The sequence below is a fragment of the Morone saxatilis genome, unplaced genomic scaffold, assembly GCF_004916995.1.
Source record: "Morone saxatilis isolate NCDOM2014 unplaced genomic scaffold, NCSU_SB_2.0 Contig20, whole genome shotgun sequence".
NCBI classification, from domain to species: Eukaryota; Metazoa; Chordata; class Actinopteri; family Moronidae; genus Morone; species Morone saxatilis.
Genome location: NW_023339763.1, coordinates 1,603,126 through 1,603,946, shown reverse-complemented (window position 1 = coordinate 1,603,946; position 821 = coordinate 1,603,126).

Below are 821 nucleotides of genomic sequence, written 5' to 3'. Positions count from 1 at the left end.
CTGGAGAGGTGCCCTTGAGCAAGGTAACCTAACCCCAAAAAACTGCTCATGCCACAAACTGCCACTAACGAGGCGAGCCCATCACTCCACCATCTCTCTCCCTGTTTGTATGTCCACATCCCCTGCATGAGTGTGCCTTTCGGCCTGTGTGTGTGTATAAATAATATAAATAGAGTGTATTATGAATTTCCCCAACTAGGGATTAATACAGTATATTAAAAAAAGAACAATAGTATAGTATAGTAATAGTAGTCGTAGTATCATTAGTGATATTCCTGAGGCAGACTTTAAGTGGTGTCATCAGAAGATGTTAGAAGATATTATTTCATGCAGGAAAGGGTTTTATTGATTATATCATGTAATTTCTCATATATTGGTAATATTGTGCTAAAAATGTTTTGTTTGCTTTATTTTGGTCGCATTTTAATCTTAATTTCAGCCACAACTGAAAATCTACGGATTCATTTGGGGTAAAATGACTTTTTTAAGAGAGTTGTTAGATTTTGTGCAAATATCGGGCATAAACAGGGTTCCCATGTGCTCAGGAAAATCTGGAAAATTAGAGACTAGTTTTCAAGTCATAGAAACACCTGGAAATTGATTAAAATGACCAAATATCCAGGAAATAATCTGTGTTTTTTGGGAAACTTTAATTGTATTTGAGCCCAGATTGCCTACGTAAACCTGGGTGCTTATTTGGTTTGAAACTCGGCTCTTTGTAGGCTGAGCTTTGATACTTAAAAGCGGGTTTAGCAGACGTGGAGTGGATCAGACTTGAAGTTTGTGTCTTGTGATTTTGGTGTCGAGCCTTCGATGTTAGA